Below are 24809 nucleotides of genomic sequence, written 5' to 3'. Positions count from 1 at the left end.
CTGAGCATGACGCAAATCAGGTAAGGACTTGCAATTAACAATGGGATGCTGGAGGCAAAGGTAATGGGTTAACAAGGTGGAAAAGCATTATGTAGAGCTATTTAGCAGTACTGAAAGCATTTGTTACACAAGGTCAGTTTAACAAAGTGAAAAGTATTCATTATGTGAAGCCAGTTAAGGTTAAGAACATCCATTGTGTAACAGATGGCTTAATCTTTACTACTGACACTCGCTGATTGTAACGGTCACCCAATCAATATGCACGTTGCCTTACCTAGATGTGCCTCCCTGTAAAATGACTATGTAATTCATCAAGAAATTGCTATTCCAGAGAAGACCAAGAACCCACGTCTCTGTGCACATGGGTGATCATTCTCTCTCCAGCCAGGGTCCGGAATAAAGATGAAGGAGGTAAAACTATACTGTCTCTCTGAGCTTTTTGCTTTGCCTGAGGGCAGGAAACGGGAGGACAATACTGGCGTAGTCGGCAGGATCAAAACGAATATAGTTATGATCTGACGGTGTCAGCGGTCCCCTGGAACTTCGGTGTCTTGAGATGGACGGGTCCACAAGGTAAGATTTTAAACTTTGGTCCCTCCCGATATTCCCCTTTGCCGGAGACAGTCCCCTAACTCGATCGCTCTCAATGCTACGGATTCCTCGAACGGTAATTAGTTCAGTCGAGAGAGACAGTTTCACAAGCGTGCTGACATGCAGGGGCTCGAGCCCTCCGTATTTGAGTGAGGTTCGAGCCCCCCTGAGGAGTCAAGTGAGAAAGGGGTTAAAGTATTCTAATGGCAAAGTTTGAGGCTCTGTGAGTCTTTGCTTTGGGGAAGACAGTGGCTTGGATTGCAGCTCCATGTGGTCTGCTGCAAGGGCTTTCTCTTTTTCTAAGTGTAATTTCAGTGAGAGGACGCAAAAAACACGAGAAACGCTGAAATTAATACTTAGGTTGAAAAAGGAAAGTTTCAATGTAAATCGTGCCACGCTGAGAGTGTTTGATATTTAAAACATTTGGTTTGTTAAAATACTGGTTCATAAAATCCTTTTAAGTAACTGTTTTGCCTTATTTGAATCAGAACTCAATGTGTTTTGTGGACTATGTAGTGGGGCAGATTTTGTTTTTACATTGAAATTGTACCACATTATGTTCTTTTTAAAATCGTCAAACTTGTAACCTTAAAAGAAATTGATCGAGTGCCTTGAGCCCCTGATTTGTTTCAAATTCTATAGCGCCTGTTCATAAAGAGAGAGAGTTGGGTCAGTAGTCATGCTTTAAAATGTGTTGCCGGAAAAGCGTAGCAGGTCAGGCAGCATCAAAGGAGAAGGAGAATCGACGTTTCGGGCATAAGCCCTTCTTCAGGAATGAGGAGGGTGTGCCAAGCAGGCTAAGATAAAAGGTAGGGAGGAGGGACTTGGGGGAGGGGCGTTGGGAATGCGATAGGTGGAAGGTGCTTAAGGTGAGGGTGATAGGTTTCAGTACTGAAAATGTGTTGCTGGAAAAGCACAACAGGTCAGGCAGCATCCAAGGAGAAGGAGAATCGACGTTTCGGGCATGAGCCCTTCTTCAGGAATGCTCGAAACGTCGATTCTCCTGCTCCTTGGATGCTGCCTGACCTGCTGCGCTTTTCCAGCAACACATTTTCAGCTCTGATCTCCAGAATCTGCAGTCCTCACTTTCTCCTGATAGGTTTCAGTAGTCATGCTTCAGCCATATGAGAGTATTGTATTAAAATATCTTTTCTGCTGTGCTTTTAATGCAGAGTGTTCACAAAAAGAAGAGTGCATTTTTAGTTTGATGTTTTGTTAAGATTGGTTAGAGAATATCAGAACTTGAGGGTGAGCTATTTCAGTTCTGTTAATCATTGTTAAGACTTCATTGGCCCCCTTCATATTGCAAATTCAAAGACTGTTGATCTCTACCAAAGTTGCCACTGTAATTCTGACTGTTTTATTTGGGAAGTTGCATTTGGAGAACATATTTTAAAATATTCAGCATTTGTTTCCCACGAATATTTGAGATTTGAACCTGAACTGAAAAACTGCCTTTTCAATTGCTAAAGCACAGGAAGCGTTGTTTTCTTGATATTCCAGACTTTTGAAATACTTTTCCGGACAGCTTTCACATTAGCCAAGTATCAATTTGTTAAAAGAAAATAAATTCTGAATAACCTGAATGGATTCCCCTAAGGGTTTGATTTTAGGACCACTGACTGTTTAGAATTGACTGAATTGTTTAGGCAGTACAATTTAGAAGTTTATGGATTGTATAAAACTTGATAATGTCATAAATAGTGAACAGAGTAACAGACTTCAAGATGACTGAGAATGTTGAAATAGGCAGATACAATTTAGTGTAGTTAAATGTGTGACTGTCTTCATACTGATAACCAACTTGGCAAGGAAGGAATGAGAGAGGAAATGCAAAGATACTTTCAGCAGCTAACATCTTCTCTAGAGTTTCTCCATTCACAGGTAAAGCATACCTTTGGGGCACCGCCCGCCTCTCCACAACCTGATCCAATGGATTCAATCAGCTCCTCAGTCATGAGCATGAAAAAGTGAAGAAACTAACAACAGTGAAGGGGAGGTCGGTTCGCTTTTTTTTCAGTGGTCTTCCTGTGGACATTAAAACCACGTGTGCGATACCTTGCCTTTCGATTATTTAAGGGATATGAAGGTTCACTGACCAAGCTATCATAACAGCCAGTTGGCTTTGTTACATTTAACAGCAGAAAGCAGCAAAGAATGCTGCATTCACATAGCCTGCAGTTGTAGCTGCAGCACTGCACACTCAATGCGCAGGTATCCTCCATCTGAAGCAACCCCGCAAGGATAGAATTCTCATCAGCTTTAAGTATTTAACTGCCCTTATCCAAGAATTCATATTTCTCCATGGAGTCATGCAGAAGGATAGACTGGATTTTGTTTTCAGGTTGGATGTTACTGAAGGAGACTAGAAAACTGAACCTGTTTCCACTCAACTTAGGAGGGGATGGAGTGGTCACTAATGGCCTAAGAGTAAACTACCATGTGGGAGGATTCTTCGAATTCTATTTACTGAAATGGACTAGTAATTGTTGTTGTTATAATCATTGTAAACTGTGTGTCAATAACTTGCTTAAATACTGGCTGTCAGAGTCTTATGAAAGCTGGTAGTTCCATCTGCATGGTTATCATACAATGATAAAAGGAGGGAATGAGAATGTGTATAGATATAAGTAGGTAGGGAAAGAGTTAACTTTTGAGTTTTGTGAAACAAGAGGTTCAGCTGATCATGACTCAGATCTGATAAGAACTTGCAATTAACAACGGGATGTTGGAGGCAAGGGTAATGGGTTAACAAGGTGGAAAAGCATTCATTATGTAGAGTCATTTAACAATATTGGAAATATTCAGTATGTAAGGTCAGTTTAACAAAGTGAGAAGTATTCATTATGTGAAGCCAGTTAAGGTTAAAAACATTCATTGTGTAACAGCAGATGGCTTAATCTCTACTATTGACACTCACTGATTGTAACAGTCAAGCGAAAGTGAGGACTGCAGATGCTGGAGATCAGAGTCAAGACTAGAGTGGTGTTGGAAAAGCACTGCAAGTCAGGCAGCATCCGAGGAGCAGGAAAAATTGACGTTTCGGGCAGAAGCCCTTGATCAGGACTGTAACAGTCACCCAGTCAATATGTATGTTACCTTATCTGGATGCTCCACCCTGTAAAATGACTATATAATTCATCAAGAAACTGCTATTTCAAAGAAGACCGAGAACTCATGTCTCTGTGCACATGGGCAATCGTTCTCTCTCCCTCTAGGGCCTGAAATAAAGATGAACGAGCTAAAACTATATTGTGTCTTTGAACGTTTTGCTTCAACTGATGGGGGAAATGGGACAGCACCTAGACATAGCAAGAATATACACAGTTAAGACATAAATTTTAGATGACATGAAGTACAACATCAATATTTAGCATTATGCATGGTGCCATTCATTGAATCAGAGTTAAATAGCAACGTTTGCATCAAATTGATGAAAGATACTAAATTCTTGATACCAACATCAGATTCCAACTTCAGACCACTGCTTTTGCAAAAAGGCTCGAGAAATAAGATGCAATATTTGGGAACAACCGAATAATAATAATAGCTCAACTAGTAAAAGTTAAATAGTAACATTAACCAAGCTGAATTGCCTATGGAACACAAACCTTTATCCATGGGATAATCCAAGAACCGAATCATCTGGCCTGTTCAGTTTACATCATAGCTTGGATCTGATGGGTCTTTCCACAAAAGCTCTGTGAAGGTGGGAGATAATGATCCTGCAGAAGCTCTGATTTTCCATCTCTAACCCAGAATATCAATGTCAAATACAGAATTCCCATATGCTGCATCAGTTAAGATTAGCTAATGCAGACTGATGATAAAGCTGGAGTCTCAGATCCGTTGGGCTCAAGAATATGACACTTTCTTTACTTCCTTTTGCAAGGGTATCCACATGGTCACTAGAGGGGATGGGGAATGTGGATGCAGATAAACTGTTGGTCTTGATGATGCTGAATAATGCATATCATTGTCACTTGGCTAATCATTATTACTGATGTAATTGAATTGAATTTATTGTCACGTGTATCGAGGCACTGTGAAAAGCTTTGTCTTGTGAACAATACAGGCAGATCACAGTTAAATAGCATAGATAAGTAAATAATTGGTAAATAAGCGGCAAAAACAAAAACACAGTTATAGGCGAATGATAAGAGTTTGAGAGCCCATTTAGTATTCTAACAACAACAGAGTAGAAACTGTTACGAAACTGGCTGGTGTGTGTTCAGGCTTCTGTACCTTCTCCCCGATAGTATAGGTTGTAGAAAAACATTGGCAGGGTGGGAAAATGCTGGCAGCCTTTCCTTGACAGCGGGCCTGGTGGATGGATTTTATAGATGGGAGGTTGGCCTTTGTGATTGTCTGGGCCGAATTCACTCTCTGTAACAGTCTCCGATCTTGAATGGTATAGTTGCCACACCAGGTAGTGATACATCCAGACAGAATGCTCTTGATGGCGCACCTATAAAGGTTGGCAAGGGTATTCGCCATCATGTCAAATTTCCTCAGCTGCCTGAGGAAGAGACAACTTTGTTGGGCCTTTGTAACCAGTGCACCCACATGTTCTCCGGCTGGTTTTATAACTCTTGCCACAAGTTGCTAATCTCCCAATAGCAGCTGCAGTCAATTTTTTTTAACCAAAATATTCAGCATTTAAATAGGAAATGGTTTCCTTAATAAACTGAAGATGAGAAACTTTCTGGTCATCAAATACTGCCCTTATCTTAATAGGAACAGAATCCCTACAGTGTGTGAGGAGGCTATTCTGCCTATCAAACCCACACTGACACACCGAAGAGCATCCTACCCAGAATCAGTCACCCCTGAGGCCCTCATTTACTATGGCTAATCCACTAGCCCACACATCCCTGGACACAGCAATGTAAAGCATGAACACAGTCCCTTCAGTCCACAACTTTTAGCATAGCCAATCTACCTAACCTGCAAACCTTTGGACTCTGGCAGGATATCAGAGAACCCGGCGAAAATATGAAAACTCCACACGAACACCCAAGGCTGGTAACAAACCCAGGCCCATGACACTTTGATGCAGCAGTGCTAACGACTCAGCCACTGTGTCAATGATTGCCAATCTTTACAATGGATGCAGCATCTTTTACCACATTGTGTTCCTTTCATGCTGTACTGAGACAAGTTACTCAGATTTTACATTTTAATCTTTAAAAAAAGTAATATTTTCACATCTGGATTCTACCTTTACTTGATCTGACAATTTTTTGACTTTGAGTTTTTCTACTTTCATGAAATCAAAAAGCAATGCATTATCTCCAACCTGAATTCATGCTTTCAGGGGAAAGTATGATATCAGTAGAGCATGGCATCATGTCCACCTGGCCCATATAATTCCTAATAGTATGTAGATAAAACCACTCACCCATGTTCAGTTTACAACAGAGCGCCAGATAACTGCCAATGAGAGGTGACTACAATTTAAGGAGATGGGTGAAGCATCTTGCACAGCATTAAAGCTCATTAGCTTATGATCTCTAGTGCAGAGAACTGAATCACGAGAAATGAATGAAGAAATTTGGATGTTACACATTTGAATAAACAAAGATGTGAATTAACATGAAAAAAAACCAAACCAAACCAAACAGATACAGCATAGCACCTGTCAACTGTGTAAAATAAACTCTCAAATAGGATGGGGCACACTTTAATTAAGGTAATTATAGAACCGACATAAAAGCAAAGCCCGCGAAATATGTAATGGATTGCCGGGTCAAGCAATGAAAACAAACAATTTACAATCTATATCAATAATTAGTAAAGTTCGATCACGTTGGATGCAAACTGGCTTTCTGGTAGGAGACATGGGGTGTTGGTGAAGGATTCTTTTTCAGACTGGAAGCCTGTGACCAGCGACTTTCCACAAGGTTCAGAACTGGGTTCACTTTTGTTTGTCATTTATATAAATGATTTGGATGAATATCGGAGGCATGGTTAGCAAGTTTGCAGATGTCACCAAAATTGGTGGTGTAACAAACAGTGAAGATATTTATCTAAGATTACAAAAGTGGTTTGATCAATTGGACCACTGGGCTGAGGAGTGGCAGATGGAGTTTAATTTGGATAAATGCGAGGTATGGCATTTTGGTAATACAAACAAGTATAGGACTTATACAATTAATGGTAGGGCCCTGTGTAGTGTTTGGAGAACAGAGATCTAAGGGTTCAGGTACCTAACTCTTTGAAATTTGCGTCACAGATAGACCGGGTGGTTAAGGCAGCATGCATTCTTCAATGCTCACATCTTTGCGTATAGGAGCTGGGACGTCAGGTTAGGGCTGTCCAGGAAGTGGGTGAGGCCTCTACTGGAATACTGTGTGCAGTTCTGATCACACTGTTATAGGAAGGTTATTACTGAACTGGAAAGGGTTCAGAAAAAATTTACTAGAATGTTGCCAGGAATAGAAGATTTGAAATATAAAAACAGACTAGAAAGGCTGGGATTTTTTTTCACAGGAAGGTAGGCGGTTGAAGGGTGACCTTACTGAGATTTATAAAATCATGAGGGACATAGGTAAGGTGAATGACAAGGGTATTTTCCCTAGGGTAGAGGGGTTCAAAATTAGGGGTAATTTTTTTTTTTAAGGGAAGAGAAGATAGATTTAAAAAGTGCGTGAGGAGCTACTTTTTATGAACAGAATGTGGTTTGTGTGTGGAACAAACTGCCAGAGGAAGTGGTGGGTGCCCGTACAGTTACAACATTTAAAAAACTTTTGGATAAGTTCATGAATAGGAAAAGTTGAGTGTTATGGCCAAGTGTAGGGAGGTGGGACTAGTATAGTTAGGGAATAGGATTGTAATGGAGGCCTGTGGCCAGTGGAGTGCCACAAGGATCGGTGCTGGGCACTCTACTTTTGGTCATTTACGTAAATGATTTGGATGCGAGCATAAAAGAGGTACAGTTAGTAGATTTGCAGATGACACCAAAATTGGAGGTGTAGTGGACATCGAAGAGGGTTACGTCAAATTACAACAGGAACTGGACCAGATGGGCCAATGGACTGAGAAGTGGCAGATGGAGTTTAATTTGGAAAAATGCGAGGTGCTGCATTTTGGGAAAGCAAATCTTAGCAGGACTTAGACACTTAATGGTATGGTCCTAGGGAGTGTTGCTGAACAAAAAGAGACCTTGGAGTGCACGTACCACCCTCTGCGTGAAAAAGTTGCCGCTTAGGTCTCTTTTATATCTTTCCCCTCTCACCCTAAACCTATGCCCTCTAGTTCTGGACTCCCCGACTCCAGGAAAAAGACGGTGTCTTTTTATCCTATACATGCCCCTCATAATTTTGAAAACCTCTATAAGGTCACCCCTCAGCCTCCGATACTCCAGGGAAAACAGCCCCAGCATGTTCAGCCTCTCCCTGTAGCTCAGATCCTCCAACCCTGGCAACATCCTTGCAAATCTTTTCTGAACCCTTTCAAGTTTCACAACATCTTTCCGATAGGATGGAGATCAGAATTGCATGCAATATTCCAACAGTGGCCAGAGGATGTGGTGAAGGCTGGTACAATTGCAACACTTAAGAGGCATTTGGATGGGTATATGAATAGGAAGGGTTTGGAGGGATATGGGCCAGATGCTGGCAGGTGGGACTAAACTGGGTTGGGATATCTGGTCGGCATGGACGGGTTGGACCGAAGGGTCTGTTTCCATGCTGTACATTTCTATGACTCTATGGTCAGACGGAAGGGTATGCTGTATGAATCCATGACTTAAATTGGGGGAAAACAACAACATTCAAGTTTGCTATGACACAATATTCAGGAACATGTCAGCGCTGAAGGAAATTAGTGGGGACAAGAACATGGTGGTGGAATATAATGTGGGTTGAATATGAAACAAGCCACTTTTCTTTTGCTAACTGTGAGCAACTAAAATATTGGCACTCAGAGACATTTAGTAGTTCTTGCACATAAAGCACAAACTCAGCTTGGAAGTACAGAAAGTAATTAGAAAAGCAAATATTGCATCATTTTAATTGGTGTATGATACAATGGAAAATAAATCTGCTGCAATTAGAAAGGAATGTTTTGAGACCTCAAATGGAGTAGTGCGTAGTTTTGGTCTCTTTACCTAAAGAGGATACATAAAGGCTCACAATATTGATTTCTTGAAAGAGAAGCATTTCTGATGAGATATTGAAGAGAATGGGCCCAAGTTCTCAGAAGTTAGAAGAATGAGATGCAATCTCAGTGATATTGTCAAAATTCTGGAGAAGGCTTGACAGGGTGGATGGTGCAAAGCTATATCGTTTGTCATGCAAAATCTAGATGATGAGGCGGCCAATAATTTAGTACTGAAATACTACGAAATTTCAACACTCAAGGTTGGATACTTTTGTACTTCTTTTGAGTACTGCCTATGGCTGCTCAGTCATCAAGAATGAAACACGGATAATCAATGGTTTTTGTGATGAGAACAGGAAAATGGAGAAAAAGTAAATGTTTGTTGGCCTACACCTGCTCCCATTTCTAATGTTCTTAACCATTTAAGAGGCCTTAGGGAAGAGTAGTACTACTACTGAACCAAATCCATCTGTCAGTTACCCTCTCACAGTACTCATTATGACAGTTAATCAAAGTCAACCTGATTTTTCTCTTCCTCGTGGCACTGAACAGGATTTTGCTGCATTGCCCTCCAATTTTGAGATCAGCTAACAATTCTGGACTTTCTCAGTTTGCATGGTTTGGTAGCAGCACATTAGGCTGTAAAGTCCTTCTGCTAAATTCTAGAGAATGAATGGTCCAATGTAACAAAAAAAAAACAAAAGTTATAGGGACCAACAATCATTCATTAAGCAGGGATGGCACCTCAGATACCAATATGTTTGAATTGTTCCAATACAGCGCAAAAATTGGTACCTAACCAAGGAAGCTGGCACTCACAGGTATACCCTTTCTGCAAAAAGCAGGATTAATTTAATCTTGTTAATTGCTACCTATCACTCTACTCTGAATCATCAGAAAAGTGATTGAAGGTGCTGTTGAGTGTTATCAAGCAGCATGTACTCAGCAAAAACCTACACATTGATGTGCAATTTGCGGCGTGCCAGAACAATGCGGCTCCTTATTACATGAGCGCATTATAAACTAGATCCCAAAATAGACAAACAATCCAAATCGTCCTTGATGTCATGACTGCAGTTAGCAGAATTTGGCATTAAGGAGCCCTTATAAAACTGAAGTCAATGAGAACTGGGGGAAATTCTACTGGTTGGAATCATTCATAGCGCAATGATGGAGGGTGTTGAGTGCCAATCACTTCATACCCAGCACGTTCTTTAAGAGTTCCTCATGACGGTGTACTGGACGTAATCAACTTCAGCTGCTTGGAAAAACAACTTTCACTCCATAAGGTTAAAAGTGGATGGTTCACTGATGATTACTGCTTTGAATTCCATTTGCAACCTCTCAAATAATTAAATGGTCCTTTTTATTCTTTCACGGGATGTGGACACCGCTGCCTTGGCGAGCATTTAGTGCCCATGCGTAATTGCACTGAGGACAGTTAAGAGTCAACCATATTAAGGGTCTGGGGTCACATGTAGGCCAGACCAGTCAAGGTGGCAGTTTCCTTTCCTAAAGGGCATGAGTGAACCAAATTTCTTTTGAATTGAATTCAAATTCCATCATTTGCCATAGCGGGAATTGAACCTCGTCCAGAACATTACCCTGGACATTAATAGTCTATCAATATCATCACTAGATTTTCACCTTTATTTGCTCATGTGCAATAAGATCCAGACACTAAGGTTGGGCTGATAAATATGTGATATAGTGTGTCACAAATTCCAGGAAATGCTGTCCCAACAAATAACATTCAACTGAATTAACATTGAATTTCTATTAACACACCAGGGCTTAGCATTGCGGACTAGTTACAAACAATTTTGTCTAAAAAGTAAGGCTGAGAATAGAAATCTGTACAGAGTATCCCACTTCCTGTCCCACCATCTTTAAGCACGCCAGCAGCATGATGGAATAATCTCCCACTTGTCTGCAGTTCCAATAGCACATAAGTTTGACAATACCCAGAACAAAATAGCCCATTTGATTAGCACTGACCCACCACTTTAAGCAATCATTTCCTCCAGCAGAATATAGTATAGTGGCTGTAGTGCTTTCCATCTACAAGATTCCCTTCAGCAATTTGCCAAGTCCATAATCTCTACCGCAAAGATGGACAAAAGACAGCAGATTCTTGGGAACCAAGTTATCGAATACATATATAATTCGAGCTTGGCAACATGACTTCCTTCTTCAGTGTTGGGCCAAAGTCCTGTAACTCCCTCCCTGGAGCACCTTCACCACATGTGCTGCAAGGAATATGAATGTTCGTATCTAAGTTTTGGTTTTAACTCCCAGGTTAGTTGATTAAAAGATCTGACGAATGTGATACAAATTACTGACCAAGAACTCTTTCAGATTAAGGAAGCCAGAAGTCACTAGTTAAATGGGGGATGGTCATCAAAGCATCAATACTTGACACCACTGAGTGAGAAAAGAATGCCAAAGTAACAGAGTGGGGCCATAAGAATAGCAAGAAACTTCAAAAGCAAAATCTATGACAAAGCAGCAAAACACAAATCAGCTGACTGATTACAAAGATTACAAAGAGGAATTAAACTAAAAATGCTAACACTTCTCTTAAAAAAAAGTCACAGAAAACAGGTCTTTCCTAAAATGTAAGCTATTTTATATGTAAAATTCAAAGCCTCATGTAGTTTGACTCCCAATTGTTGCCCAAAATGTTTCAGCAAGATTCTAGTCAATGGCTAAAAATTCCCACCACACTCCTAACCAAGCAAGAAGTAGCTTTTAACAGTCTTAGTTAATCCTCATTTCACTGGGCCATCAGGAATATTTCACAATGGCTGCCCGGATGCAACAAGAATATTCCAACTGCAAAACCAACTTGTTCAAATCAGGTTAACACTGTATATTGGATTTGCAGAACCTGAAATGTCTCAGATTACTATTAAGGTAAATGCACACAACTATACTTAGACACAGAATCGAATTCAGCACCACTTCACAATCCTCAAGCTTTAATAGTCATTCTAATATCAAAGACTGCACATCAACCAATATTCTTCAATATCCAATACTCTTTGGTCTTCAATTACTCCTACCAGTAATCCATCCTTGTTAACATACAGTCAATAACTCGAGAATCCCTCAGCAGATTCATTTCCATTCTCATCTTCCATCCATCAGCCTTCACATTTCCCAAATAAAATCCAATATTTATAACAAACATCTAGCACCAAACAACTGCAAATTGTTTCATCTACCAACCTACCCTTACAAAGGTAATGCAAGACCTTTATATTCATCTCCTAAAGCACCATGGAGTACTGCAAAAGCTGAGAGATGCATTTCCTTTAAGTTAAGCACATCATGTTCACTACTCAGTACAATCTCAGCTATGTTGGGAAACTTTCACACTGTCCACGGGTCCTGTTGTTTGTTTCCCAATTTTCAGTCATCCAGAGGCTAACAAAAGTTCCAGCTACAGCATTTTATATTTCCATTTATACAGCCCCCAACTGGGCACTGACTTTAGCAATTTAGGACCTTAAACTCAGGGCTCTATTTGCTCTACAGTAGAAGACAACTGTCTGTGGGACACTGAGGTAGACAATCATAACAGAACACAGCTGGCAGAGAAATCCTGGTATCCTTAATTTCAAATCTGAATCCACTCTCCAGGCCTAAACTTTTTAATAAGTGAGCATTTTGACATTTCAACTGAGCACTAAATTTACAGGTGTTCCATGCATAACTTTCAGCTTCTTCCTATTTGCCATTGCAATAACTATTTACACATTTTTATTTTCAAATGAAAATATTGTTACTTCTATTGCCCAAAGGAAAATCCACCTATTTCTTCATTTAAGCGATGTACCAGAGTACACGGTCAATGTTATCTCATTTCTTCACTTCTCTCCTGCACTGCTTTGATTTTATTAAAATCCTGTTATGTCTTTCAGCTCTTTAGCTCTAATTAATGGCGGTAGCCTTTAAGTGGCCTATTTCTCTTCAGATGCTGTAACCTAACTACACTGGTGGATGTCTTTCACAGCTGAATAATACTCACAAACACCCATTAACATGTAGCTGCATGCAGCCATTACAGAGCTCAGTTACAACATTTCAAAAATGTCAAAAATGTTGGTCACTTACCTGACCAAATTGAATAACAATGTTCAGAGGTCATTCTTTACACATCATAAAAACAATACTTTGCATTTCAGAAATAGCAGTGTTAATTTGAAAACTGCATAGCCAAAATTATGCCTGCATAATCTGAACAAATCATGTCAGAAGCTGGTTGGTTAATCACTGGGCTTCAAAGATGCATAATTATTTTGTCTATATTCTTCTGGATACTGTAGCCCTCAATTTAGCTTCACCCTTTCTGTCTTGCTAAAATTCCAGACCTAGCTCTCCTTACGCTTAGCGGTGAAGGATTTCAGTTGGCAACCATCAAAATAAATGAAGAAAAATCATAATGAAATGATTTGAACTTTGATGCAAAATTTCCTACAATCAGGAAGGAATATTAATCAGAGGCTTGAACTAGTACCAGTTCTACACATTACTCACTTGCTTTGCCACAAGCTTCAAGTGTATTATTTCTTCCACGCGTTCAATTCACCAAATAGTTGGCAGTGATGAATCATATTCCAGAAGACAGTTTTCACCACAGGGTAAGGAACCTTTAACAGAGCAATAACGAGGTGCAACTCACTTATAACACTTCCCAGGACTTAAGTCAAATTATGTTGTCATCCCATTTCCCCATTTCAGTCGAAGCAAAACACTTACATGGAGGAGCATCCAGATAAGGCAACATACATATTGATTTGGTGACCATCAATAGCAAAGATTAAGCCATCTGGTGTTAACCTTAACTAGCTTCACGTAATTAATACTTTTCACCTTGTTAAACTAACCTTATATACTGAATGCTTCCAATACTGGTAAATGGCTCTACATAATGAATGCTTTTCCACCTTGTTAACCCATTGTTAACTGCAAGTTCTTATCTGACCTGATTCATGCTCGGCTGAACCTAGTTTCATACAACTCAAAATTTAACTCTTTCCCTACCTGCTCATACCTGATACACATGCTCAATGTCATGATCTGGAATTGAAGCTTTCCTTTTATATGGAAAGTCACATTTGACTTACTCTTTGTGATGAAAGGATCAAAAATTGGTAATTGTTAAATAAAGATTGCAAGGACTTATAGTATTTCCTACATGGATTTCCAACTGTGCCGTAATAAGGAACCAGATGTCTAGGACTGCATGCTTGCAAGTTAATTTCAAGCCAGTGTGGTAGACAGATAGCTAGCTTATTGTATTCACTACTTACAATTTCCTTATTCCAGACAGGAAACATTAGCGATACTCTGCAAATAGAAACAGAACACTTTGGCCTGACGAATCTTTGTCAGAATGTTTAATTAAATTCACTTGTGGGACACAGGTGTCACTGACTAGCCAGCATTTATCACCTGTCCATTTTTGCCCTTAAATGGTAGTGGTAAGCTGCCTTCTGTAGGTTGATCCACAATGCCCTTAGGGAGGGATTTCGAGGATTGTGACCCATCAACACGGAAGGAACAGTGATATATTTCCAAGTCAGAATAGAAAGTGACTTGGAGGCTGGTGAGATGGTAGTGGTGGTGATCCCATGTCTGCTGTTCTAGTCATTCTACACGGAAGTGGTGATGGGTTTGGAAGATGCTAAGCATCTTTGGTGAATTTCTGAAATGTAGCTTGCAGATCCCATCATACTCCAGACTTGTATCTTGGAGATAACGAACAGTTTTTGGTGAGTCAGGTTGAGAGTTACTCACCACAGTACTCCTAGCCTCGCGATGGTAACACCATTGAATGTCATGGGGCAGTGGTTAGATTGTCTTTTGGTGGTTTGGTCATTCATGCCATGCAAGTGCCAGGCAATGTTACTCGACACTTTGCAGCTTAAGGCTTGACATTGTCCAGATCTGGCTGTATTTTAACATGGGCTGCTTCATTATCAGATGAAATGCGAATGGTGCTGACCATTTTTTAAAAATTCATTTGTGGGACTTGGGCATCGCTAGCAGACCAGCACTGATAGCCCATCTTTACTTGCCCTTGAGATGATGATAGTGAGCTGCCTTCTTGAATGGCTGCAGTCCACTTGCTGTGGGTTGACCCACAATGGCGGGAGAGGGGGAATTCCAGGATTTTAACCCAACAACTGTAAAGTAACAGTGGTACATTTCCAAATCAGGGTGGTGAGTGGCTTGGAAGTGAACGTGCAGGTGGTGGTGTTCCCAAGTTCCTGCTGCCCTTGTCCTTCGAGGTGGAAGTGGTTGTGGGTTTGGAAGGTGCGGTCTCAGGATCTTTGGTGAATTTCTGCAGGGTATCTTTTAAATAGTGCACACTGCTGTTACTGAGCACCGGTGGTGGAGGGATTGAATGTTTGTAGGTATGGTGCCAATGAAGCAGGTTGCTTTGTTCTTTAGTGTTATTAGAGCTGCACTTATCCAGACAAGTGGGGAGGATTTCATCACACTCCTGACTTGTGCCATGGAGATGGGGGATAGACTTTGAGGGGTCACAAGGTGAGATACTAGTCACAGTATCCCCAGGCTCTGACCTGCTCTTGTAGCCACTGCGTTTATGTGTTGAGTCCAGTTGAGTTTCTGGTCAATGGTAACCACAAGGACATGGACAGTGGGAGATTCAGTGATGGCAATACCGTTGAATGTCAAGGGGTGGCAGTTAGAGTGTCTCTTATTGGTGATGGTCATTGTCTGGCATTTGTGTGGCATGAATGTTACTTGCCACTTGTCAGCCCAAATCTGGATATTGTCCAGATCTTGTAGCATTTGGGCACGGGCTGCTTCAGTATCTGAGGAATCACGAATGGTGCTGAACATTGTACAATCATTAACGGACATCCCCACATCTGACCTTATGACTGAGGGAGGGTCATTGATGAAGCAGCTGAAGATTGTTGGGCCTAGGACACAACCCTGAGGGAGCCATGCAGTGACGTCCTGGAGCTGAGATAACTGAGCATCCACAACCACGGCCACGTTCCTTTGTACCAGGTATGACACTAACCAGTGGAGAGCTTGCCCCCGTTACCCACTTATTCCAGTTTTGCCAGGGCTCCTTGATGACATATTCAATCAAATGCAGCCTTGATGTCAAGGGCTGTCACTATCATCTTACTTCTGGAATTCAGCTAATTTGTCCACATTTGAATCAAGGCTGCAATGAGATCAGGAACTGAGTGACCCTAGCGGAACCCACACTGGGTGTCACTGAGCAGATTGTTGCTGAGCAGGTAAGTGCTGCTTGATAGCACTGTTGATGACCCCTTCCATCACTTTACTAGTAATGGAGAGAAGACGGATTAGGTGATAATTGGCCGGATTGGATTTGTCCCGCTTTGTGTACAGGACATACCAGGGCAATTTTCCACATTGTCAGGTAAATGCCAATGTTGTAACTGTACTGGAAGAACTTGGCTAGAGGAGCAGCAAGTTCTGGAACACGCGTCTTCAGTATTATTGCCAGAATGTTATCAGGGCTCAATGCCTTTGCAGTATCCATTGCATCTAGCCGTTTCTTGATATCACATGGAGTGAATCAAATTGGCTGGAGAACGGTATCTGTGATGCTGGGGACCACTGGAGGAGCCAGAGATGGATCATCCACTCGGTACTTCTGACTGAAAATTGCTGCAAATGCATCAGCCTTATCTTTTGCCCTGATATGCTGAGCTCCTCCATCTTTGAAGGTGGGGATATTTGTGGAGCCTCCTCCTCCAGTGAGTTGTTTAATTGTCTACCACCATTCACATTGGATGTGGAAGGATGACAGAGCTTAGATCTGATCCGTTGGTTATGAAATCGCTTAGGTTTGTCTATCATTTGCTGTTTATGCCGTTTAGCACACAAGTAGTCCTGTTTGGTAGCTTCACCAGGTTGACACCTCATTTTTAGGTATGCCTGATGCTGCTCCTGGCATGCCCTCCCCTACTTTCCATTGAACCAGTGATAATCCCCTGGCTTGATGGTAATGATTAAGTGAGGGAGATGAAAGGCCATGAGGTTGCAGATTGTTGATGGCCCACAGCACCTCATGGATGCCCAGTCTTGAGCTGCTAGATTGGTTTGAAGTCTGTCCCACTTAGCATGGTGACAGTGCCACACAACACGATGGAGGTTATTCTCAATGTGAAGGCAGGACTTTGTCTCCACAAGGAGAGTGCAATGGCCACTCTTACCTATACTGTCATGGACTGATATTTCTGCAGCTAGCAGATTAGTTAAGATGAGGTCAGGTACGTTTTTTCCTCACCACCTGCCGCAGACCCAGTCCAGCAGTTATATCCTCTAGGACCCGACTAGCTCGATCAATAATGCTGTTGCCGAGGCACTCTTGGTGGTGGACATTGAAATCCCCAGCCACAGTACATTTTGCACCCCTACCACGTTCAGTGCTTGCTCCAAGTGTTGTTCAACATGGAGTACGGATTCATCAGCTGAAGGAGGACAATATGTGGTAACGAGTAAGTCACTTCCTTGCTCATGTTTAACCTGAAGCCATGAGACTCCATGGGGTCCTGAGTTGATGTCAAGGACTCGCAGGGTAACTCCCTCTGGACTGTATACCACAGTGCCGCCACTGGGTCTGCTGAGTCTGTCCTGCCAGTGGGACAGGACATATCTAAGAATGGTAATGATGGTGTGTGGGGTGTTATCTGTCAAGGTATGATTCCGTAAGAATGACTATGTCAGACTGTTGCGTGACTAGTCCGAGACTGCTCTCCCAGTTTCGGCACTAGCCCCCAGATGTTGGTAAGGAGGACTCTGCAAGGTTAACAGGGCGGTTTATGCTGTTGTCTTTTCCGGTTTCAAGGTCGATTCCAGGTGATCTGTCTGGTTTAATTTCTTTGTCGTGGCTTTCTAGAAATTGATGCAACTGAGTTGCTTGCTAAGCCAGAGGGCAGTTGACAGTCAACCACATTGCTGTGGCTGTGGATTCACATGTAGGACAGACCAGGTAAAGATGGCAGATTTCCTTCTCTAAAGAACATTAGTGAACCAGACAGGTTTTTCTGACAATTGACAACAGTCTCACGGCTATCAGTCGACTCTTAATTCCAGATTTTTAAAAAATGGAATTCAAATTCCACATCTGCCATGTCTGGATTCAAACACAGATCCACAGAACATTATTCTGGGTTTCTGGAATAATAGTCAAGCAATAATACCACTAGGCTATCGCCTCCCCACACACTGAATCGATTACACATCAAACATCCCTACTTCTGACCTTACGATGGAGGGAAGGTTATGATGAACTGAAGATAGTTGGGCCTACGGGACTACCCTGAGGAACTTCTGCAGAGATGTCCTGGAACTGAAATGAATGACCTCCAAAAACTACAACCATCTTACTGTGTGCCAGGTCTGACTCCAACCAATGGACAGTCTGTCCCAATACCTACTGATTACAGTTTTGCGAGGCCTCCTTGATGCCACACTCTGTCAAATGCAAGGGCTATCACTCTCACCTCATCACTGGAATTCAACTCTTTTGTCCATGTTTGAACCAAGAATGCAAGGAGGCTAGGTGGTGAGTGGCCCTGGCAGAACCCAAACAGGGCATCACTGAGCAGGTAATTGCTGACAGGTGCTGCTTGATAGCACTGTTGCTGGTGCCTTCCATTACTTTATTGATTATCAAGAGTAGGTTGATCTGGCAGTTACTTGGTCAGGTTGGATTTGTCTGTCTTTTTGTGTGTACAGGACATACCTGGGCAATTTTCCACATTGTTGGGCAGATGCCAGTGTTGAAACTGCACTGAAATAGCTTGACCAAAAGAGTTGCAAGATCTGAAGCACAAGTGTTCAGGACTATTGTCAGAATGTTGTCAGGGTCAGAGCCTTTGCACTAGCTAGTGCTGCCAACTGTATCTTAACACTAAGTGGAGTAAATCAAATTGGCTGAAGATTGGTATCAGTGATGCTGGGGACCACTGAAGGAGGCTAAGATGGATCAGCATTTTTGGCTGAAGATGCAAATGCTTCAGTCTTACCTTTTGTGCTGAAGCGCTGTGCTATTCCCTATCTGAGGGCGTGGATACCTGTGGAGTCACCTCCACCAGTAAGTTGTTCAAATGCCCACAATTCACAACTGGTTGGAGCAGAACTTAGATGTGCTCCAATTGTTGTGGGGTCACTTGCTGCTTATGCTGATTGAAATACAAATGTGTTTGCTTGAACTCTTTATTGAGCATTGGCTGATTCCTTGGCTGGATGGCAATGGCTGAGTGGGAATATGTTAGGCCATGGGGTTGCAGATTGTGCTGGCGTATAGTTCTGCTGCTGCTGATAGCCCAGTGTGCTGCCTGGATGTCCAGTCTTGACCTGCTAGATCTGCGCAATGTCTGCCCCAATGTGGTCCACACAACATGACGGAGGGTATTCTCAATGTGACGGTGGGATTTCGTCTCCACAAGGACTGTGCGGTGGTCACTCTTTCTGATACTTTCATGCACAGGTGCATCTGCATTCAGCAGATTGGTTAGGATGAAGTCAAATATGTTTTTCCCTCTTGTTGGTTCCCTCACCACTTACTGCAGAACCAGTATTGCAGCAATATCTTTTAGGACTTGACCAGCTTGATCAGTGGTGCTGCTGCCAAGACACTCTTGGTGGTGGACATTGAAATGCCCCAGAGTTTGTTCTGCACTCTTGCTACTCTCAGTACTGCCAAGCGCTGCTCAACACATGGGTATACTGGCTCTTCAGCAAAGTGAGGACAGTATGTGGTAATCAGCAGGTGGCTTCCTTGCCCACGTTTAACCTGAAGCCACAAGAAATCGAGTCAGTGCTGAGAAACTCATTCCTGACTGTATACCACTGTGCTACCGCCTCCGCCGGTGGGACATAATATATTCAAGGATGATGCCATTGTCTGCAACGTTTTCTGTGAAGCACGATTCCGTGTCTATGACTAAGTCAGGCTGTTGCTTGATTAGCCTGAGAGACAGCTCTTTCAAATTTTGTCACCATGAGTTGGTAAGGAGGACTTTTGCAGGCTCAACAGTGCTGTTTCCACCACGGTCTTTACTGGTGCCTAGATTGATGCTAGGTGGTCCATCTGGTTTCATTTCTCTGTTTAGATTTCAACTTGATTGATACATCGGATTGGCTTGCTAGGTCATTTCAGAGGACAACTGAGAGTCAATCACATTTCTGTGGGTCTGCAGTCACATATAAGCCAGGCTACCCGAGATTCCCTTCCCTGAAGGGCATTTGTGATTTAGATGGGTTTTTCCAACAGTCATGGTCACCAGATTTTTAATTCCGGATATTTCTTCTTGAATACCAGTTCCACCAATTGCCATGGTGAAATTCAAACCCGGGTCCTACTACGTTTGCTAATAGTCTAGCGATAATTCCCCCTTAACAGGCAAAACATAAAGGAGAAACAACTTTAAGAACGATCAGAAATGGAAGGAGAGAGGAAGAACGATGGTAAGATCTGCAAAAGGCAGAAATTACTTCAATGACCAAAAGGGCTGACGATGATGTCATACAAAGATTTATGGTGGAAATAAAAAAAAGAGAATTATGGCATCGACTTGCTGTCAAAAAAGTAGTTATATAGTAGTTATGATCTCAAAGTACTGACATCAGTGCTGAATCCAAAGGCCGAAACATTAATGCTTTTCTCTCTTTGCAGATGCGGTCTTTCCCAAGTATTTCCAGCAGTCAAAACATTTTTCTTTTCCTAATCCAATCTGTTCTAAATGTTCTCCACAACAGAATTGACAATTTTTATTTTATAACTGACTTGTTCTATGTCTTGCTCTTAATTACATCTTCCCAACCTTCCATAAAGTCTAAGAAAGCTTTTTTTTTGTAAATATGGTTGGTTTCTATTGCAACTTCTTCATCAGCAAAGAAAAAAAGGGATTGAGGAAGGAATTTGTGGACTCCACAGCTCACAGAGGGGCAGGATTTCCTGCTTGCTGCATGCATTCAAATTCAGATACCCATTTATAGTCCTATAACACATGCTGCTTCATGTACTCTCCGGATTAAATAAATATTATTTTTAATCCTGTAAAAGAAAACCTGAGCAAGACAAACATGAAATGGAATAAGATCCTGGGAAATACTGAGGGTCAGAAGTACCTTAGTATTCATGTCCATAGGTCCCTTAAGGTTGCAGGTAGATAAAGTGGATAAGAAGGCATGAGATAAACTTGCCTTTATTAGCTAAGGCAGAGAATTTAAGTGCAAGGAGGCTATGCTTAAACTGTACAAAAGTTAGTTAGGTCACAGCAAGCGTACTGTGTGCAGTTCTGCAATCTACATTCTAGGAAAGATGTGATTGCACCAGAAAAGGTCCAAAGAGGATTTACCAAGATGTTACCTGTGTGTGGAGAGTTTTAGTTTTGAAGAGAGATTGGATAGAGTGACATTGATACCCTGGGAGTAAGACAGTGTGGGGACATGATTGAAAGGCATAAAATTATAAAGGGACACAGACAGCGTGGACAGGAAGCAAGTTTGTTCCCCTTGATGAAGAAATCAAGGTGGGGGGAGGCACAGGTTTAAGGTGAGGGGAATCTGGAACTCACTGCCTTTAAGAGTGGTAGAAGCAGAAACCCTCATAACATTTAAGTAGCACTTAGATGTCTACCTGTGTTACCAAGGCATGCAAGGCTCTGAGCCACTGCCATAAAATAGAATTAGAATAGTTAAATGGTTGTTTTTGACTGGTGCAGGCTCAATGGACAGAAGGGCCTTTTTTTCTCTACTGTAGTCCTCAATGACTACATCAAGAATGATTTCAGTGAAGCACTTGCATGAACTCTCAGAGACAAAAAAAAGTTATTTCCAAACTGAATTTTTCCTCTCATCCATAATGTTGGTCAAGAAAATGCAAGGGTAGTGATCCCACACGGACCAACTACAACACAGACAGAAATTCTAAAAGACTGTTTACTGTTGATATAATATCCTTGGTCTCCTACATTCCAAAGGATCAACTCATCCGAAATGTAAACCTGGTTATAAGCGATGAAGTTTATTTCCCCTTTCTCCTTTTATTCTTGCCTTCCTGCGCATTGCAATTATACCCCTGCTTCAATGACTGGTAAACGACATTCATTGAACATTGTCAAACCACCTGAATATGTTTTCCATTAAATAGATGCCTCCTGCAGTGATGTAGCCTGGCTACTAATCAGAATGTATGACCTTGGTAATGTAGCTTCAACAAAATAAATCAAACATGTGACTTAAAACATCACATTAAGTTTGGAAACAACTGTATGATTCAAATAGACTAAGCAAACTTTAAACTTTTCAAATAAAGAAAATATTTGTTGCAAGCATTTAGTTTTAGGAATGAAACATCAATCTGTTCTAAAACATACAACTGACTCACAATCAGATAGTTCACTCAGCAGATTGACATTAAGCATGTACAGAATGGCAGCAGAGTGGGCTTGTAACTCAAATATGATAAATTCTGTCTTAGCAATTCTCCAGTGCTTCATCATTTCTATCACTACACGGCACTGCTTTGTGCTCCTCCCCAAAACCATTGAGTTGCCGTTTCATCTTTCGGACTTAGCTTTTGATTAGATTCCCTACAGTGTGGAAACAGGCCCTTCGGCTCAACCAGTCCACACCAACTCTCTGAAGAGTAACCCACCCAGACCCATTTCCCTCTGACTAATGCACCTAACACTATGGCCAATTCACCTGACCTGCACATCTTTGTGACTGTGGGAGGAAACCAGAGCACCCGGAGAAAACCCACGCAGACACGGGGAGAATGTCTGTATGGAGTTTGCACAGTCTCCGAAGGCTGGAATTGAACCTGGGACCGTGGTGCTGTGTGGCAGCAGTGCTAACCACTGTGCCACCTTTAGCTTAACTCTCTTGCTTCAGGTTTCCCATTTCCTTCTTAGCATTAAACAAAGGTGCTATCAGATACATTTCTTGTTTGGTATAGCGTTTAGAACACAAGTTCTAGTACAACAGGTAATACTAGCAATGAAATTTCAGTCAGGCTTCTTGCTGAGTTATCACTAATTTACTTGCCTTGCATCAGCAAAAGATCTTTTGATGAAAGCACTTTTTGTTTTAAAACTTGTGGGAATTTCACTCTTCAGAAATCAAAATGGTGTCCATGGTGTCAGCACATGCAATATATCAACATGCTGAAAAACTTGGAAACCGCTCTGACATAAGGACAGCTATAAACATCAGTTGAAACTACAGCGCTTAACAGGATAGACGTATTGTCACTTGACAATTGAATGAAATTAAAGGTAAAATTTGGGTGGGTAAAATGCCATATTCTGTGGGCTTTTGTTCCCATCTGATTAGAGTTTTCAAATGGAATTCAAACTAATTAAACCTAACAACACGAGGATGACTGAAACAGCTCAATGCATTGTGATGGTTATAAAACTTGATTTGAGAAGTCCACACAACTGAAGTGAATAACTAATGAGAATGTGTATTGGGTGTGAGCAGGTAGGGAAAGAGTTAAGGTTTGAGAAACAAGAGGTTCAGCTGAGTATGACTAAGATTAGATAACTTGCAGTTAACAATAGGGTTAACAATGAGCAAAACTAATGTAGTGTACAAAATACCATGCAAGGACTGCACAAAACACTATATAGGACAAACAGGAAGACAGCTAACAATCCACATACATGATCAACTAGCCACGAAACGACACGACCAGCTATCCTTAGTAGCCACACACGCAGACAACAAGCAACATGAATTCGACTGGGACAACAATACTATCATAGGGCAAGCCAGACAGAGAACAGCCAGGGAATTCCTAGAGGCATGGCATTCATCCACAAACTCCATCAACAAACACATCGACCTGGACCCAATATACCAACCACTACAGCGGACAGCTGAAACTGACAACCGGAAGCGGCAGGGACAGACCACTATAAACACCGGAGGAAACATCAAAGAAGCGCTTCGCAGGAGGCTCCCAAGCACTGATGATGTCGCCTAGCCAGGAGACGAAACGTTTGCAACAAAAACTTCCAGCTCGGCGAACAGAACCACAGCAACAAGCACCCGAGCTACAAATCTTCGCACAAACTTTGAGCAATGGTAATGGGTTAACAAGATGGAAAAGCATTCATTTTTTATGACATGAAGTCAGTTAAGGTTAAGAGCATTCATTGTGTAACACCAGATGGCTTAATCTTTGCTAGTGACACTCACTGATTGTAATGGTCACCCAATCAATATGTACTTTGCCTTATCTGGATGCTCCTCCCTGTAAATGACTATATAATTTATTAAGAAACTGTTCTAAAGACCACCGAGAACTTATGCCTCTGTGCACATGGGCGATCGTTCTCTCTCCCTCCAGGGCCCGGAATAAAGATGGAGGTAAAACTATACTGTCTGAGCGTTTTGCTTCGACTGAGGCAAGAACAAGATGACACTATTTATAAAATGTAGGTTAGATTGTTAAGGAAGTTACATACAGCTAATGATCACTAATCTCTATAATTTCACCCTTAGTATTGCTAAAAATGAAGACATTCTGACGAAAGTTTTTGTCCCATGTGAGAACAATTTGTACGAGTACCAATGCAAAGGGAAAGCAACATTTATACTGTCTGAAAAGTGTGCTGATTTGGTTGGCAAGTGGACTCTGATTTGTAGATGCAATGCCATGAAGAATATGGATTAGAGTGGTTCTGGAAAAGCACAGGTCAGGCAGCATCCGAGGAGCAGGAAAATCGACGTTTTCGGTAAAAGCCCTTCATCAGGTATATGAAGAATATGTCAGTTAATGATGATTGACAGCTAATTGCCAGGTTGACTCTGATTGCTTGAGGCAATGGCTTGACCAATGAACCAGAATAAATGGCTGTCATCTACTTTATTAAGATTACCCACAGTGTGGAAACAGGCCCTTCAGCCCAACAAGTCCACACCGACCCGCCGAAGTGCAACCCACCCAGACCCATTCCCCTACATTTACCCCTTCACCTAAAACTAAGGGGAATTTAGCATGGCCAATTCACCTAACCTGCACATTTTTGGACTGTGGGAGGGAGCACCCGGAGGAAACCCACGCAGAC

General features: G+C 41.7%; 1 protein-coding gene across 5 annotated transcripts in view; it reads right to left on the bottom strand.

The window, feature by feature from the left end:
* Positions 1–24809, bottom strand: part of LOC122560703 (BTB/POZ domain-containing protein KCTD5-like) — a 77046-nt gene that overhangs the window by 50080 nt on the left and 2157 nt on the right. The window lies entirely within an intron of this gene.

The sequence above is a fragment of the Chiloscyllium plagiosum genome, unplaced genomic scaffold (genome assembly GCF_037043375.1).
Source record: "Chiloscyllium plagiosum isolate Xiang-an unplaced genomic scaffold, Cpla_swu_hap1 HiC_scaffold_20, whole genome shotgun sequence".
In the NCBI taxonomy this organism is placed as follows: domain Eukaryota; kingdom Metazoa; phylum Chordata; class Chondrichthyes; order Orectolobiformes; family Hemiscylliidae; genus Chiloscyllium; species Chiloscyllium plagiosum.
This window is presented reverse-complemented; position numbering and strand designations above follow the sequence as displayed.